The sequence below is a fragment of the Canis lupus genome, chromosome 32, assembly GCF_011100685.1.
Source record: "Canis lupus familiaris isolate Mischka breed German Shepherd chromosome 32, alternate assembly UU_Cfam_GSD_1.0, whole genome shotgun sequence".
Taxonomy (NCBI): Eukaryota; Metazoa; Chordata; class Mammalia; order Carnivora; family Canidae; genus Canis; species Canis lupus.
In genome coordinates this window covers 14,447,113-14,464,340 of record NC_049253.1, presented here as the reverse complement: position 1 = coordinate 14,464,340, position 17,228 = coordinate 14,447,113, and the positions used below count along the sequence as shown (strand labels likewise).

The following is a 17,228-nucleotide window of genomic DNA, read 5'->3' as shown; positions in this document are numbered from 1 at the left end:
TCGTTGTTACTAGGGATTTAGCAGGTAACATCTCCCATAAACAATTCATCTGCTAAAACAAGCTCAGAGCTGCAAGTGGAAGAAATGTTCAATTTTTAAACTTTCATCAGAACAGATAGCTAGCAGGGCTGGGTGCCAGATGGGATTCTATGACAAAGAGATATGGAGTGTGGACTCAGGGTGAAAAATGGAATGTAAATTGTTAAGTGACACCTGGGCAGTGGAACTCCAGTCAAATTCAGGAGATCAACCATCGATACTTGTACTTTCCTGGCCCTGTACTAATGTTAGCTTGTTTCTGAGGGAACGTGTGCCCCTCCCCCTCCAGGCAAGACTGAACAGCTTCATCTGTCTTTGCCTACCTCACCCAGACGCAGGGTCAGTTCCCAAGGAAGCAGGAAGGCAGAATGGAGGGCTCCTTAAAGACAGACCTGCTGGACAAATGACTGGTTATGTTTGTTTCGTTTAGGCTTTTTTGCCAATTTTGTTTTGGTCTCTGTATCCCAAGTATAATTTCTATCTAATATAATTCCTTCGAGTCACCTAATATTTCTGGACTCTCGTCCATGTACAAGGAAATGAAGAAATGTGCTGACAACTGAGAATGGTGGGTGGCATAGGCGAAGTCCCCTTGTCATCCACCTGGAGCGATTTTCCAGGCCTGTGATAGATGCGCTCGCTCCCACACAGGTCTCTGGCTTTCTCGGTAGATTTGCACCCAGTCCTGAATGTGCCCTTGCCTTATTTCAGGCAATTTCAGGTTTCTAGGTTCAAGGTTGCCTGCTTCTCTTTTCCTAAGCAGAAAACCTCTTCCTCAGCTCAAGAGCACGCCGGGAATGATAGTTATTTGTTCTAGAAGTTGGTAGAGCATGCACAGTTCCCCTATAAGGGAGTGGCCACTTACACTTCCACCAGGGAGGACGGATACTTGACCCAAGACATGACTTAGTCTTTGGTCAAAGTCTACTTTGGACTTTTTACATTGGTCACCATGTACCCTGTCAGCAGCACCTGCAAGAATAACTTAATTATACCAAACGTGCTGTTTGGGGATATAGCAGGTTAAAATTAAACCAACTTCATGCAGTGAATACATGCACACATACTCTCTTGTTTTCCGAAGGAAGGAACTTCTAACTTCTACAGAGTACCATTCCTTTAGTTTTGTCAACCAGCTCGCTGATCCAGTGCCCTCTGGAATTTCTGTGCCTGTTTCCTTTAATCTGAGTGTTTTGGTACAATCTCTTCAGACCACAGTGATTGGAGTGAGAGGCTCTCCGGTTTTTCAGCACCCAGGTACTTCTTAATCCTATAATTTCTCTAGTAGCTAAGAGGAAGCATTGTTTGTTCTTTCACTATACTTGTAATTCCACAAAGAAGCCAAAGTAGAAAGTAAAAGGTTTTTGGCTAAGCCTGGTTTTGAGGCAGCAATATAGCCAAGCTTTTCTGACAGAAGGCTTTTGCCCATAGCCAATCTTCACACAACTTCCCAAGTTTTTAAAATTGTGGTTGAGATTTTATTTCCCTTTTTTATCTCCCTTTCCAAATTTAATGGCTCTCTTTTACAGTTTGTGCTCAACTTGAACACAGCAGAAAATAAAATAAAAATTAACGTATATCATTAGAGACAGCCCTGCAAAATGAATCTGAATGTTTGACATATTTTAGTTAGATAATCTGACAGGCAAAATTCCAGGTCTTAATTGGATACATTAATTATCCCTTATTGGTAAAACAAACCTTTATTAATAAAAACAGAACTCAAATTCACCTTTTCCTTGTACTTATTGTTATACTTTCAGGGATAGGTCTTGATTGCTCATCCCCACATTTTTTTCTTTCTTTCTTTCTTCCTTTCTTTCTTTCTTTCTTTCTTTCTTTCTTTCTTTCTTTCTTTCTTTCTTTCTTTCTCTTTCTTTTCTTCTCTTTCTTTCTTTCTTTCTTTCTTTCTTTCTTTCTTTCTTTCTTTCTTTCTTTTCTTTCTTTTTTCTGTCTTTTGTGCTTGTTTAGGATGCCAGAGAAAATATGTCGGATTCAAAAGGCACTTCACAGATGTAGTTATTTTTTCCGATTATTAGTAATCATGGGAACTTTTTATAGAACACCTACAATTTAAATGCAGTCTAGAGGAAGACAATACGCCTTTGTGTCTGTTGAGTGAAACCTCCTATTTCCCTTTGTTGTCTGATGTATTTCACCCTTCTGTCAAAGTGTGTCCCCTCTAACCTTTCCTTTCCCACTGCTGGCATCTCTCCAGTCTCCAAAATGCCCGTTTGACTCTCCTCTGACACCTTCATCTGATACAGTCACAACACTTCTTTGCATAATGAGCAGGCATTCCCTACCCATCAGAAAGGTAATTAAAAAAATGTTTAGATTTTTGTTTTCATAGACGTAACAGTATAAATGCAACTTCTGCTCAATTAAGCCCCAGTGTTGGAGACGGGAGAGGGGAGGGATGGTTCTTTTTAAAAAAAATCAGGTTTTATGCTTATATCTTAAAACTGGAGATACACATTTGTGATCTTCCCTCCCCCACGGAAAGAAATCTTTAAATAAAGATGTCTTCATCTGAATTGACCACCGTTTATAAAAGCAAATCTGGTTGGGGCTCTGCTGCTTATGCTAAAGGAACATTCCTCCCCATTACAACGGCATTTGCACATTTATAGGAGGAATAAAGAAAAAGATGCATGATACATGTGAAGGAGCCTTCTCTCTGCCATCCAGAGAAAGAAGAACTAAAAGGATTATAAAAGTTCAGATTAAAATGATATAAAATCTAGCATTTGGCTCCAACACTAGTGCCTTGGTCCTCTGAAGCTAATCTGTATGCACTCTGTGACCTCCTCGCAGCGAACCCTGCTAAATATATTATTCCCACGGGGGCTTTCACTGCTGCTTGGTGTCAGAAATCAATATGTATGAGGCGCGTGGATGGGAATTTCTAATAGATCTGCCTGGCCCTGTGCTGCTTTTCAATATCTGCCTTGGACTATTAGTGCCGGCTCGGTGCCTGTGAAATAACCGAGATAATCTTTTAAGGTGCCCTGTTAAGGTGGAACCTAAATGTTGCTGTTTCAATTAAAACAAAAATTATATTCATAAATCAGTCAGGTCTGTGTAACCTTGTATAGTCACTCCAGACGGCTGATGAGAAACAAGATGGAATTTAAGGCTTTAAGGAGCGAAATGTTATTTTTAACTTCTAGTTAGAGTTGGGAGGAAAGTATTATATGTAAAGGCTAATGATGTGTTATTTGGGGAGGGGCAGCAGGTTAAAAATGAACTTTAGAAAGCTCAGAGTTCTATAACCCAATTGCATTTATTTATTTATTTATTTATTTATTTATTTATTTATTTAGCTATACGTAAAAGAAAAAAACAGGCGTCAAAATATATTGGAAGCCAAGTCATTTTTCCCATATTAGATAAGAACACATTTGTCTAGAGCCCTTTTCCATATAATTTATTCACACTAAAATTATTGCATGAGTGATTTTTCTTTCTGTCTGTCTCTAGGATAACTGCCCAAAATGAATGCTATCACCATCTTGCAATTATATCATGCTGTTATGTATATTTATATCTGTATAGGTGTTTAGAGATAAAAGTGGACAAGAAAGTGGCTCATTAAAGTTCCATGTTCCCCACCCTCATTGACAAATATCCTCCCTTCTTCAGGCTCAGCAGCCTGAGAACAGTGCAAAGAGGCTTAGGTCTGAGCTGTGTACAGGGACCTCGAGGCGGTTGTTTCTGTCTTTGTTTCCAGGCTAGTGCTCAGAGAAGGCTGTCCCAGCTCAGTGCACAGAGGTGCAATACACGGAAACACCCAGCAAAGGTGCGTCATCATTATTAGGAGTAGTATTATCCTTATAAGCATGAACAGGGAAGAGGGAGGTGGTCCGTAACCCACATATGCATTCATCTGACAGTTCACACAGCAAAGCTGAGTTCAAATCCCTGTGAGGCATGGTACCGAGAAAGGCCTCACCCGAGTGCATCATTTTTTGGCCACCTTGAGCTCTGTTGCTTTGTGAGGTTGTCAGCCTACAAAAGGTTGAGGAACTGGCATATAACTCCTTTTTTTTTTTTCTTTTCTTTTCTTTTCTTTTCTTTTCTTTTCTTTTCTTTTCTTCTTTTCCTGCACAGTTCACTTAACACAGCACACTCTACCTGACAACTCTCTGAAACCACCCTGACTGCTTGTCGGGCCTTCTCTGGATTGTGTGGGAGGCTGTAGCATACAATCAGGGATGTGTGGCTCCACACTAGAAACTTCAAAAAGGAAGCATAAGGCTGGTAACCCTCAGGTCATTAGAAAGCTGCCTTTAAAAAATATCCCAATCTGATTATGCTTTATTTATAGTAATATTGATGCAATTGTTAGGGAAAAAAGGTGTATGTGTGGAGGGGTGGGGAGCACTTGCCCCACTCTTCTTTAAAAAATACTAATTTTTCTAGTTCTTTATTGAACTAAAAAAAATGTAATAGAAATTAAACTTATTAAGATGCAAATATACTCCTCACCACAAGTGACCTAGACAACATATAAGAGAACTCTCTTGGAGGCAGTTTCTCTTGCATGCTTATTTTGTTTTAGAGATGCCAACCTATAGGTTCATTTTTCTGTAACTATACTTCAGAATTATTTGAAGGAAAAAAAAGTCAAAAGCACAAGAAACCAAACTGCTCTTTCGCTTCTTTGTTGAGGAAATGGAATTCCATGCACTAACTTTATTTAAAATATCACTAAAACCCACAAATAAAGTGTAAATGTTTATAAAATGTAGTACCATCAGAGCCATTCTTTTTTCTCCATCATCCAGTATGGAGAAAACAAGACAACTAGCTCAGATTTCAACTGAGTATAAAACACAAACAGTTGGGATCTAACACAAGAAATCCCCAGCAGTTTAATCTGTCTAAAATCCCTCCCCCTCCAAATCCCTCCCTCTCAACCCTTCAATTAGAGATTGTGAAAACAAACAATCTATGTATTTTCTGCATCTCCCAGGGAGGTGTAATGTGGTGAAGCAATGGCTATAAGCATTCCACAAGAGTAAGGGGAATTATGATGGAATTTTATAAATGAGGACTTCTAACAATTTTTTTTCAAGGTGGGGGAGGAGGAAGAAAACAAGCACCAAGGCAGTAGTATTGAACCGCCTATTTCTAAACTAGCTGAATAAGGGAAACCCTTCTTAAGAAATTTCACTAAAGGTAAAGTCAGGGTGAAAAAGAACCATTTTTGAAGGAAACTTCTTATCAATATATCAGCTTCTAAGCCTAAGCCAAGCAAAGGACATAGTAAAATAAATAGCAATCGATAACCAATATGTGCTCAAACAATAAGCAATAACCAAATAACCAAATGTGTGATAAAAATGAGCATAGACATAAGAATGTTTATGACAAGAAGAACATATAATAATACTTTTTCTTTCATGTTCTTGCCCAATAGTTGGAAAAAAAATACCCTGTTGATGAATTTGAATCATCTTTTTTTTTTTTTTTTGGTATGTCATCAAGATTATACCTAACATGGAAAACCTGAAGAATTATACTGTATAATATCCATATCCTCATTAAATATCAATTATTTCTAAAACAGCTAGAACACAGTGTGAAATAACTATTGAAAACTCTCACGGATCTGTCCATCTAGCCAAGAAAATGAAGAATTTGTCTTTTAATAGGTTCTCCAACATAGTAGTTAAAAATAACCAAATCTTTATTTTACAGTCAACATCACTGATGTAAATTTCACCACCCAGCCAAATAAGAATAATATACATTTGGCCATCCCTGCTCCTCCTGAATTTAGAGATAATTCAAAACATACCATCAAACCAACATACAAGAAGAGTTTGGGTTCACCTCATAAAAGGGAAGCTTCATATCTTGATATTTTGTGCAAATCTAGAAACAAGTGCTTTTGTTCCACAAGTTCTATGCTCTTTCTTCCAATGAGATGGAAATATCCTACATAGAGATTTAAAATGCAATGTTATTTATTCTTGTCTGCAATAGTTCTCTTTATTTCTTTTCAATCTTTCTCAATATTTTGGCCCATAAAAATAAAGTATGATACTAAATAGATCACAAATAGAGGAAGAAGGAAGAGTAGAAGAAAGAGAAGTAAAAGGTCAATGGGTTATCTTTTCTCATGAAAATATAAACTAGAGAGGAAGGCGCAAGATGGTGGAAGAGTGGGGGTCCTCAAATCATCTGGCCCACAAACTTACCTAGATAACTTTCAAATCATCCTGAACACCTATGAATTCAACTGATATTTAAAGAGAGAGCAGCTGGAATGCTAAAGAGAAAAGTTTTCACTTCTAACAAGGTTGGAAGGTAAAAAAAAAAAAAAAAAATTAAAAAGAATAAAGTCGGGGAGTGCAACTGCGAGTAGCCAAGCTAAAGCAGAGCAGCCAACACCTCTGGGGCAGGAAAGCCCAGCCCTGGTGAAATGGGAACTTTAAAAATCCCTGCCAGAGTTTTCCTGGATGGAAAAGTGCTCAGCAGGGATATCAAGCAGAATCACAGGAGTGGCAGTGAAGCCTCAAGATTCCCGGGGTCACTATAAGAGGAGGGGTGCCAGGGAAAGTTCACTGCAAACTGTGGTCCAATATCAGTAAAGGGCTGGAGCGACGCAGCCCTCGGGGCATTTGGGAGAAGCTGCTGGGCACCCCCGAGTTGTGCAGACCAGCGCACCTGCTGCCCTCAGGAGCACCTAGGCCACTGCAGACTGGGAGACTGCGGTTAGTTATTCACATGGAGCTCAAATCCAGAGGTGGAAATCTGGCCGCCGCCAGTGTTGTTGTTCCTCTTTGAGGCATCTCCTGCCTGGGAGGGGCAGGGCCTCCAGGGAACAGAGGCCTCACAGGGTAAAGAGCTCCCACTGAGCCCGGCACCTGGCAGGGGGTGGACACACCTGAGAATCAGCACAGCAGGCCCCTACCCCAGAAGACCAGCTGGAAGGACAGGGGAAGGGCAAGTTCTTGACCCAGCAGTGCTGAAAAGCTCCAGGAATGAGGGAAAATAGTACATAGAACTAGAGGTGCTTTTTTTTTTTTCTTTTTCCATTATGACTCATTTTCATATCAGACTAAAAATTTCCAATATTTTTTCTCTTTTCCCACCTTAACTACAATATTTTACCAGCTCCTCATTTTTAATTTTTTTCCTTTTGACTTTAATATTTCCACAATTACATGTCTTAGATATATTTTTCACTCCTGGATTCCCTTTAACATATTTAATTTCATTTTGGTAGATATACAAGATATGGGTTTTTGTCTTTTCTGTCATTTTGTTTTACAATGAAGAAAGTTAGTACCTTCTAAAACACGACTGACATACACCCAGAACCAAGTGAAACACCATGTTGGTACATTCTGTGAGATTATATTTTCTCTCTTCCTTCCCATTCCACCTCCTCTTTTATCTTGTTTATTTTTTTGTGGTCAATGTTGGGGCTTTATATAGTATTGCTGATTTACATAAATTTAGGATTGAGCATTTTCTAACATACAAAACAAAATACACTAAGAACTAAAAAAAAAAAAAAATACACTCAGAACCAAGAGGATCACCCTCTAGGACCCCTCAGATAGATTACATTCTCTCTCCGCTACCACTTCCTCACCACCACCATCCCCCCTTGTTTTCTTCTTTTTCCTCTTTACTTTTTTTTTTCATTTTTTATTCCTCTTTGTTTTTGGCTTTTTATTTTTAATATTTTATTTTAAAATTTGTTTCTCATTTTAGTAGTCCTTTTGTTTTATTTTGTTCTGTTCTTTTTCTTTTATTTTCCAGTCTCTGACTTCTTTGGAATCATCTAGGGTGTATTTTACTTAGGTCATGGTTGATATTTTTGACTCAGCTCACTCATATAGCTGCTCTGTACTGCACAAAATGACTGGAAGGAAGAACTCACCACAAAAGAAAGAACCGGAAACAGTACTCTCTGCCACAGAGTTACAGAATTTGATTTCAATACGATGTCAGAAATTCAATTCAGAAGTACAATTATAAAGCTATTGGTGGCTCTGGAAAAAAGCATAAAGGACTCTAGAGACTTTGTTACTGCAGAATTGAGAATTAATCAGGCTGAAATTAAAAACAGATTAAATGAGATGCAATCCAAACTGGATGTTCTAACTACTAGGGTTAATGAGGTGGAAGAAAGAGTGAGTGACACAGAAGACAAGTTGATGGTAAGGAAGGAAGCTGAAGAAAAAAGAGAAAAACAATTAAGAGCCCATGAGGAAAGGCTTAGGGAAATAAATGATAGCTTGAGACAGAAGAATTTATATCTAATTGGAATTCCAGAGGAGGCTGAGAGAGAGAGAGTGAGGACCACAAAGTATATCTGAACAAATCATAACTGAGAACTTCCCAAATCTGGGGAAGGAAACAAGCATTCAGATTCAAGAGATAGAGAGGACCCTCCCTCCAAAAATCAATAAAAACTGTTCAACACCTTGGCATTTAATAGTGAAACTTGCAAATATCAAAGATAGAAAATTCTTAAAGCAGCAAGAGATAAGAGATTCTTAATTTATATGGGGAGAAATATCAGATTAAAGGCAGACCTCTCCACAGAGACCTGGCAGGCCAGAAAAGGCTAGTATGATATATAGGGTACTAAATGAGAAGAACATGCAGCCTAGAATACTTTATCCAGTGAGGCTGTCATTCAGAATAGGAGAGATAAAGGGCTTCCAGGATAGGCAGAAACTGAAAGAATATATGACCACCAAACCAGCTCTGCAAGAAATATCAATGGGGACCCTGTAAAAGAAAGAGGGAACCCAAAGAAACAATCTACAAAAACAGGGACTAAATAGGTGATACAATGACACTAAACTCATATCTTTCAATAGTTACTCTGAATGTGAATGGGCTAAATGATCCCATCAAAAGACACAGGGAATTGGATGGATAAAAAAGCAAGACCCATCTATTTGCTGTCTACAAGAGACTCATTTTAGACCTAAGGACACCTCCAGACTGAAAATGAAGGGTAGAGAACCATTTACCACTCAAATGGTCCTCAAAAGAAAGCTGAGGTAGCATCCTCATATCAGATAAATTAGATTTTATCCCAAAGACTGTAGTAAGAAATGAAGAGGGACATTATATTATACTTAAAGGGTCTATCCAACAAGAAGACCTAACAATCATGAATATTTATGCCCCTAATGTGGGACCTGCCAAGTATATCTATCAATTAATAACCAAAGTAAAGAGATACATAGATAATAATGCACTAATAGAAGGAGACTTCAACACGGCACTTTCAGCAAATGACAGATATTCCAAACAGAACATCACTAAAGAAACAAGGGCTTTAAATGATACACTGGACCAGATGGATCTCACAGATACATACAGAACTTTCTGAACACAACTGAATACACATTCTTCCCAAGGGCATATGGAACTTTCTCCAGAATAGACCACATAATGGGTCACAAATTAGGTCTCAAAGAATACCAAAAGATTGGGATTGTCCCCTGCATATTTTGGGGACCACAATGCTTTGAAACTAGAACTCAATCACAAGAAGAAATTTGGAAGAAACTCAAACACATGGAGGTTAAAGAGCATCCTACTAAAAGATGAATGGGTCAACCAGGAAATTAGAGAAGAATTAAAAAGATTCATGGAAACTAATGAAAATAAAGACACAACTGTTCAATATATTTGGAATACAGGAAAAGCAGTCCTAAGAGGGAGATACATTGCAATACAAGCCTCCCTCAAAAAATTGGAAAAAAAACTCAGATACACAAACTAACCTCTAACCTAAGGGAATTAGAGAAATAAAACCTACACCAAGCAGAAGAAGAGAAAAAATAAAGATTCTAGCAGAACTCAATGAAATAGAGACTAGAAGAACAGATCAACAAAACCAGTAACTGGTTCTTTGAAAGGATTAATAAGATAGATTGACCCTTAGCCATCCTTATTAAAAAGAAAGGAAAAAAGACTAAAATTAATAAAATCATGAATGAAAGAAGAGAGATCACAAAAAATACTAAGGAAATACAGACGATCTTAGAAACATATTATGAGCCAATAAATTAGGCAATCTAGAAGAAACTGATACATTTCTGGAAAACCACAAATTACCAAAACTGGAACAGGAAGAAATAGAAAACCTGAACAGGCCAATAACTGGGGAGGAAATTGAAGCCGTCATCAACAAACCTCCCAAGACACAAAAGTCCAGGGCCGATGGCTTCCCAGGGGAATTCTATCCAACGTTTAAAGAAGAAATAATACCTTCTACTAAAGCTATTCTGAAGGATGCAAAGGGATGGAATACTTCCAAACTCATTTTGTGAGGCCAGCATTACCTTGATTCCAAAACCAAAGACCTCACCAAAAAGGAGAATTATAGACCAAAATCCCTGATGAACACAGATGCAAAAATTCTCAACAAGATACTAGCCAATAGGACCCAACAGTACATTAAGATTATTCACCATGACCAAGTGGGATTTATCCCTGTGATACAAGGGTGGTTCAACACTTGTAAAACAATCAACATGAGGGATCCTTGGGTGGCGCAGTGGTTTGGCGCCTGCCTTTGGCCCAGAGCACGATCCTGGAGACCTGGGATCGAATCCCACATCAGGCTCCCGGTGCATGGAGCCTGCTTCTCCCTCTGCCTATGTCTCTGCCTCTCTCTCTCTCTCTCTCTCTCTCTCCGTGTGTGTGTGTGACTATCATAAATAAATAAAAATTAAAAAAATATCTTAAAAGCCATTTATGAAACCCCACAGCAAATATCATTCTCAATGGGAAAACACTGAGAGCCTTTCTCCTAAGATTAGGAACACGACAGGGATGTCCACTCTCACCACTGTTATTCAACATAGTACTAGAAGTCCTAGCCCCAGCAATCAGACAACAGAAAGAAATGATAGACACTCAAATTGGCAAAGAAGTCAAACTCTCCCTCTTTGCAGATGACATGATACTGTACATAGAAAACCCAAAAGACTCTACCCCAAGATTGCTAGAACACATACGGCAATTCAGCAATGTGGCAGGATACAAACTCAATGCACAGAAATCAGTGGCATTTCTATACACTGACAATGAGACTGAAGAAAGAGAAATTAAGGAATTCATCCCAATTACAGACAAGATCAGGCACGTTCAGGGTGATACAGCCATAGACTATCCCATTTACAACTGCACCCAAAAGCATAAGATACCCAGGAATAAACCTAACCAAAGAAGTAAAGGATCTGTACTCTAAAAACTACTGAACACTTCTGAAAGAAATTGAAGAAGACACAAAGAAATAGAAAAAACATCCATGCTCATGAATTAGAAGAATAAATATTATGAAAATGTCTATGCTACCCAAGGCAATTTGCATGTTCAGTGCAATCCCTATCAAAATACCATGGACTTTCTTCAGAGATTTGGAACAAATAATTTTAAGATTTGTATGGAATCAGAAAAGACCCCGAATAGCCAGAGGAATATTAAAAAAAGAAAATCAATGCCGGGGGCATCACAATGCCAGATTTCAAGCTGTATTACAAAGCTGTGATCATCAGGACAGTATGGTACTGGCACAAAAACAGACACATAGATCAATTTAACAGAATAGAGAACCCAGAAATGAAGGAAGCCCAGGTGGCTTAGTGGTTTAGTGCCACCTTCAGCCCAGGGCGTGATCCTGGAGACTCAGGATTGAGTCCCACATCAGGCTCCCGGCATGGAGCCTGCTTCTCCCTCTGCCTGTGTCTCTGCTTCTCTCTCTCCCTCTCCCTCCCCCCCCCCACCCCGTCGCATGAATAAATAAATAAAATCTACAAATAAAAAAAGAGAGAGAGAGAGAGAGAACCCAAAAATGGGCACTCAACCCTATAGTCAACTAATATTCAACAGGGCAGGAAAGAATATCCACTGGAAAAGAGACAGTCTATTCAATACATGGTGTCAGGAACACTGGACAGCCACGTCCAGAAGAATAAGACTAGACCATTCTCTTACACCAGACACAAAGATAAACTCAAAATGGATGAAAGAGCTAAATGTGAGACAAGAATCCATCAAAATCCTAGAGGAGAACACAGGCAACACCCTTTTTGAACTCAGCCACTGTAACTTCTTGCAAGATACATCCATGAAGGCAAAAGAAACAAAAGCAAAAATGAACTATTGGGACTTAATCAAGACAAAAAGCTTCTGCATAGCAAAGTAAATAGTCAACAAAACTAAAAGACAACCTACAGAATGGGAGAAGATATTTGCAAATAACGTATCAGATAAAGGGCTAGTATCCAAGGTCTTTAAAGAACTTATTAAACTCAACACCCAAGAAACAAACGATCCAGTCATGAAATGGGCAGAAGACATGAACAGAACAGAAATTTCACCAAAGACATAGACATGGCCAACAAGCACATGAGAAAATGTTCTGCATCACTGGCCATCAGGTAAATACAAATCAAAACCGCAATGAGATACCACCTCACACCAGTGAGAATGGGGCAAATTAACAAGACAGAAAACAACAAATGTTGGAGAGGGTGTAGAGAAAGGGGAACCCTCTTGCAACTTTTGGTGGAATGCAAACTGATGCAACCACTCTGGAAAATAGTGTGGAGGTCCCTCAAGAAGTTAAAAAAAGAGCTACCCTATGACCCAGTAATTGCACTACTGGGTATTTACCCCAAAGATACAGATGTAGTGAAACGCCGGGACACCTGCACCCCAATGTTCATAGCAGCAATGTCCACAATAGCCAAACTAGGAAGGAGCCACAATGTCCTTTGACAGATGAATGGATAAAGATGTGATATAAATATACAATGGAATATTACTCAGCCATTAGAAACGACAAATACCCACCATTTGCTTCGATGTGGATGGAACTGGAGGGTATTATGCTGAGTGAAGTAAGTCAATCGTAGAAGGACAATCATCATATGGTTTTATTCATACATGGCATATAAGAAATAGTGAAAAGACTAAAGGGAAATGGAGGGGAACCGAGTGGGAAAAATTAGAGAGGGAGACAAGCCATGAGAGATTCCTAACTCTGGGAAACAAAGGGTTGTGGAAGGAAAGGTGCATGGGGGTTGGGGTAACTGGGTGATGGGCACTGAGGAGGGTACTTGATGAGATGAGCACTGGGTGTTATACTATATGTTGGCAAATCGAACTTCAATAAAACAAATTAATGAATAAATAAATAAATAAATAAATAAATAAATAAATAAAGCAAGGGAAAACTTCTCCAGAAATGCAATTTACTAATTATTGGAATGTACAACTAAGGGAGGGCACCCGGATATCCCTCCTGGATATCTTTTTAAAACGGGAACAAGATTAATTATCTAGGGTGACTGTGGATAGGCCTGTTGCCTACAAGAGAATGGATTTTAGGTGCTGTTCTGTTGGAATTCCTGTGGGGCATCACTGTGGATGGCATCTATTGATGCTTGTCCATGTTTTTATTATTGCTCCCCCAATCATTACTGTAGTTGATCTTATAATTTATTTATTTTCTTGCCTTCAGATAGTATGGGATTTTATTTGAACAAAAATTTAAAAGGCATATTCATAATATGAAACCTGATTTTTCTTTTCTGTATTTTTAGGTTTTTAAAATATAGTTCTTTATTTTTACTCACCAAGTTTGGTCTTTCAGTAACTCAAACCATAGACACAGTATAGGAAGGACTCTTATAGATGTTGTGAATCAGTGAAGGTATGGCATTATGTTTTCTTGTTTATTTAGTATCGTCATCACAAATCAAAGCAATGGGTCACATGCCATCAATAAAAATTGATTAAATTAAAATAATAAAATTAATATATAAGCTCTTTGAGGTCATTGAATCCAATGTCTTCCTTTACCACTTCCATGGATCCAACTAGAAATCTGTCTTTGGGTACCTCTAAGTCTCTCCCAGTGTGACAGGCTCTACAAATAAAAGGACTAGTAGGGTTCATTGCCCACATAGAGTTTATATTCTAAAAGAGAACAGTGACCTGCAAACAATATTTAAAATTTGACCAGGGGAGGGGCAGTGGCAGGGGGGTCATAGGAGCTGCACCTGGCTGGGGTTATAAGTTTGAGCCCCACGTTGGTTGCAGAGATTATTTAAAAATAAAATCTTTAAAAAATAATAAAATATCTCATATGATGTTCATGTTTCCTCTCGTTCTACGAAGTCTGGCTTTCAGCCTGTCTGACTCACCAGTGGCCCCAATGCACGGTTTTGCTCAAACATATAATTAGTCAATCAATGTCCAGTCAGAAAAAAGAAGGAATTTCCTGGAGAGAGGAATTTAATGTCAGGAACTCATTAAAGGGAGTTAGAAAAGCTGTAAGAGCTAAAAGAAGAAAGTTGGGGCTGGTAAAGAATACAGAGAAGAGGATTACCCAGAGACTAGGGAGCTGCCACTGCCCCCAGGCTGAAGCCAGGAGCCTGTGCTCACTACTGCTCTGAACTTGTTGGAACGCATCACATCTGCAGCAAGAGGCCCAGGAGCACACACTTGTGTTCATCCCACTGGAGGTGCTGCTGCTTCTGCTGGAAGAAAGCATTGTCTGAGCAGAAGCTTGTCTCCCCTGCTGTGCACCACCATGGGAGGTGGCTCCTGTGGCTGGGAATGGAGAGGGGCGAGCTGTTTTTTTTTTCTTTTATCTTCCGGACTCCTACTAATGTCTCCCATTGGCAGAACCTAACTAGAATCAGCTGACAAGGGAGTCTAGAAGAGTAGTTTGTAGGCTTTTAACCTGCTGGGATACAAAGGAGAACAAGGAAGGGTGGAAATGAGGCTGAGAAGCGATAGGCAAATAATTGGCACAGTAGCCTGGCAAATAACATTTGTTGAATGAACAAGAGACATATATGAAATGTGCAAATGGGATAAAGGACTGATAAAGGACTCAGCCTAAAATCCTGTTTAACTCCAGTGATTTCCAAATGTTTTTGGTAGCAAAACCATTATTTTTTTTCAAAGGAAATTTTAATAAGAAGTACGAATATACATTATGTCCACAAAGTTGGCAGGTAAATTACAAGTTCATATACATTATAATACAAGTTCCTAAGAAGTTGTAGAGAATAACTAAAGCTGTTTCGATAAACGAAAACTTCATACTAGGGATTCTAGAGGACACTTGCAGTCAGGATCCCAAAACCGCCATGAATCTTAGGAGATTTCCTGAAGCATCTCTACAGAAGCTTAGAGTTTCAAAGAACATTTAAAAATCTCAGGTTTTTTTTTTAATCTCAGTTTTAATCAAAACTGTACATTTGATAGATATTCCCAAATTATATGTTACTAAAAAGTCCATAGCACTAACACTATTTCACACTATTTCACTATAGTAAATCTGAATTTTAATGTAATTCATCATAACAGAGATGTATTTATACCCAGGTGATATTTAGTTTATTACAACTTAATGACTGCACGCAGTAAAAGCTTTGAAATAAAAAGTCCCATAGTAGGAAGTCAATAAATTATATTTATCTACAACATTTAAGATACTTCATCTCTTTTTATAAGATCTGATAAGATAGAGTCTGGCTTTGCCCACGTCACTCCTCTGCTCAAATAATTTGAATATTTTTTCACAGTCCTCAAAATAAAGCAATAAATGCCCAGCTGGCCTAGAACTCGAGGACTTCTAATGTCTGAAATGAAGTCATATTCCAATCTGATCTATCAAGATTTATTTATGTGAATTATCTACTCCAAGTTATTGGTCCCTGCATGTTATTCACATTTTTCCCTTTTCTCCTTCAATTAAGTCATTCTTTTTAGTAAAGTGTTCTCCTCCTTATTTACCAGAACATCCCCAAATATCCACACCTAAATAGACTGCCATGGATTTCACAGGAATTTGTCATCTAAAGTGTGTGTGTGTGTGTTTCAAAAAATTTAAGTTGGATCTGAGAGCACTTTTTACCAAAATTCAAATTCAAGTCAACTTTAACACACACTCTCTCTCTCTCTCTCTCTCATGTGATAACAAAGTCATGAAGCTATGAAGGCAATCATGGTGTATATCTTACACACAAGCATCTATTACATAGTTTGCCACTCAGTATTTGAATTAATAAAATGAAATTTCCTAAATTCCAGACATTCTAATATTTATTACTTATAATTACTATCCACGGATAGACCTCTGTGTCTCTCTCCCTCACTGTGGACAGGTATCAAAAACTAATCAAGATGCTTTTTTTTTTTTTTTTTACTGAATTCAGGATTACTTTCATAATCATTCTTAACGCAGTGGCTCCAAGCGACCATTATTCACCATCAGAAGGGGACAGGAGATAATTATTTGCTACCCATTAACACTCAATTGGTCTTCAAATATGGCAAGTGGTGTTTTCATTTAACATTTTGCCCAGCGACTGGAGTATAATTTCTGTGAAGACAGGGACAAAATATATCTCCCCAGCCTATGCAGGACTCCAAACATACTGGTAAATAAACAGTTTTAAAAATTTGTTAGAAATTCAAAGGTATTCCGATTCATTTCTATAATATAACCACATTCATGCTCAGGAGAGGCTCAAAATTATAGTAAAAACGTTCCCATTACTGAATGTGTGTGGCTTCTATAGAGCATGCTCAGTTAAAATTCCTGACATAAATCTCTTGAGGATCACAGTCAAATATAAGCCCATTTGAAATGGTCGTAAACTCACCAGCTGCTCCTCCCCCTTCACCTCTGAGTTATTCTGCAGTTTGAGATTTCTTTCCATGTGGTTAAAACATAGCAGTGAAAAACAGTTACAGCATTCTTTTTGTGCAAATGTCATACACATGTTGCCCAGTCTTGCAATGGATGATGTAATCAGCCTTATAAAAATCAGGCTTATGAAGATAAGCCTTCATCAAATGAAGCTACAACTAATTATTAATCTAAACAGTGAGGCAGGGAAGACTGATAGGAAATTCCCCTGCCTTTTACTCACAAAATTCAGATGTAGGTTTGGGTATGACCGGTATAAGCCCAATCACATTATCACCAAACAAAACTCTCATTTACCTTTTCAGCTAGGACTTCCCCATTTTTGCAGGAGCCACAATATAATAGCAGCTGCGTTGTGCCTAAAGGACTCTTTTCCCATGTACACTGGAAATGGCACAGCTCTCTTAAAAAAAAAAAATCCAATCCTTCTTTCTAATCATCTTTCCAGTTTGCCTTAAAAAAA

At 38.4% G+C, this 17,228-nt stretch overlaps 1 long non-coding RNA gene across 1 annotated transcript in view; it reads left to right on the top strand.

Moving 5' to 3' along the window:
* The first annotated feature begins 955 nt into the window (after positions 1–955).
* LOC111093607 overlaps positions 956–17,228 on the top strand; it is a 42,705-nt gene continuing 26,432 nt past the window's right edge. Inside the window, exon 1 of the long non-coding RNA XR_005382739.1 lies at positions 956–1,296. This is a non-coding gene — a long non-coding RNA (uncharacterized LOC111093607). The remainder of the gene's footprint in view (positions 1,297–17,228) is intronic.